Genomic DNA, 2,500 nt, shown 5'->3' with positions numbered 1-2,500 from the left:
CCCTAAGGGACGCTTGGAGAGTACCCATCTACTCAGTATCTACTCATCTACTCTCCAAGGGACGTTAGTGGCGTACTCAGCTGCTCAGTATCTACTCATCTACTCCCCAAGGGACGCTAGGAGAGTACCCATCAATTCAGTATCTACTCATCTACTCCCCATGGGACTCTAGGAGCGTACCCAGCTGCTCAGTATCTACTCATCTACTCCCCAAGGGACGCTAGAGGCGTACTCATCTACTCTACACAGTAGCCATCATCACACAAGCCAACAACTGTCTATGAAGAATTATAGATATGCTGATAAGCAGTTATGAGCAGTTATGAGCAGTTATGAGCAGTTCAAAACAATTAACCACTGGTAACGCAATTAAACAATGAGCGTCACTTGTCAGAGTACGACGTTAATGTCTTTGTCACTGTTTCCACCCCACTGAGTACCACTCACCAGGAGGGTACTCACGATGAGTCCCAGCCTCCAGTACTCACGGTGAGTCGCAGTCTCCAGTACTCACGGTGAGTCCCAGCCTCCAGTACTCACGGTGAGTCCCAGCCTCCAGTACTCACGGTGAGTCCCAGCCTCCAGTACTCACGGTGGGTCCCAGCCTCCAGTACTCACGGTGGGTCCCAGCCTCCAGTACTCACGGTGGGTCACAGCCTCCAGTACTCACGGTGGGTCCCAGCCTCCAGTACTCACGGTGAGTCGCAGCCTCCAGTACTCACGGTGGGTCCCAGCCTCCAGTACTCACGGTGGGTCACAGCCTCCAGTACTCACGGTGGGTCCCAGCCTCCAGTACTCACGGTGAGTCGCAGCCTCCAGTACTCACGGTGGGTCCCAGCCTCCAGTACTCACGGTGGGTCACAGCCTCCAGTACTCACGGTGGGTCACAGCCTCCAGTACTCACGGTGAGTCCCAGTCTCCAGTACTCACGGTGAGTCACAGCCTCCAGTACTCACGGTGAGTCCCAGCCTCCAGTACTCACGGTGGGTCCCAGCCTCCAGTACTCACGGTGGGTCACAGTCTCCAGTACTCACGGTGGGTCCCAGCCTCCAGTACTCACGGTGAGTCGCAGTCTCCAGTACTCACGGTGAGTCGCAGCCTCCAGTACTCACGGTGAGTCACAGCCTCCAGTACTCACGGTGAGTCGCAGCCTCCAGTACTCACGATGAGTCACAGCCTCCAGTACTCACGGTGGGTCGCAGCCTCCAGTACTCCCGGTGAGTCCCAGTCTCCAGTACTCACGGTGGGTCGCAGTCTCCAGTACTCACGGTGGGTCGCAGCCTCCAGTACTCAGGGTGAGTCGCAGCCTCCAGTACTCACGGTGAGTCCCAGCCTCCAGTACTCACGGTGGGTCCTAGCCTCCAGTACTCACGGTGAGTCCCAGCCTCCAGTACTCACGGTGGATCCTAGCCTCCAGTACTCACGGTGAGTCGCAGCCTCCAGTACTCACGGTGAGTCACAGCCTCCAGTTCTCACGGTGAGTCCCAGCCTCCAGTACTCACGGTGAGTCGCAGCCTCCTGTACTCACGGTGAGTCACAGCCTCCAGTACTCACGGTGAGTCACAGCCTCCAGTACTCACGGTGAGTCGCAGCCTCCTGTACTCCCTGAAGCCTCTGGTTCATCCTCCTGTACCCCTGAAGCCTCTGGTTCATCCTGCTGTACCCCCTGAAGCCTCTGGTTCATCCTGCTGTACCCCTGAAGCCTCTGGTTCATCCTGCTGTACCCCCTGAAGCCTCTGGTTCATCCTCCTGTACCCCTGAAGCCTCTGGTTCATCCTCCTGTACCCCTGAAGCCTCTGGTTCATCCTGCTGTACCCCCTGAAGCCTCTGGTTCATCCTCCTGTACCCCTGAAGCCTCTGGTTCATCCTCCTGTACCTCTAAAGCCCCTGATTCATCCTCCTGTACCCCTGAAGCCCCTGGTTCATCCTCCTGTACCCCTAAAGCCTCTGGTTCATCCTCCTGTACCCCTGAAGCCTCTGGTTCATCCTCCTGTTCCCCTGAAGCCTCTGGTTCATCCTCCTGTACCCCTGAAGCCCCTGATTCATCCTCCTGTACCCCTGAAGCCTCTAAGCCTTAGTGAGACATATTTATACACAACAACATTTGCTACGATGCTTTAATCTTAACAGACTCAAGGAAGGTATCTTAAGATTTTAATAATGAGGCCAAGATGAGGTAAGACTTAGCTTTAATGAGATAAACAGAAGCTAAAGTTATCGTTAACGAGATGAGCGGCGCCTCTTGACTGGGCGGCTGCAGGAGGTAATGTTCTTACTGGTTATCTATCTTGAGGTTATCTTGAGATGATTTCGGGGCTTTTTAGTGTCCCCGCGGCCCGGTCCTCGACCAGGCCTCCACCCCCAGGAAGCAGCCAGTGACAGCTGACTAACACCCAGGTACCTATTTTACTGCTAGGTAACAGGGGCATAGGGTGAAAGAAACTCTGCCCATTGTTTCTCGCCGGCGCCTGGGATCGAACCCAGGACCACAGGATCACAA

Source organism: Procambarus clarkii, chromosome 30 (assembly GCF_040958095.1).
Source record: "Procambarus clarkii isolate CNS0578487 chromosome 30, FALCON_Pclarkii_2.0, whole genome shotgun sequence".
NCBI lineage: Eukaryota > Metazoa > Arthropoda > Malacostraca > Decapoda > Cambaridae > Procambarus > Procambarus clarkii.
Note: the sequence above shows the minus strand (reverse complement) of the source record.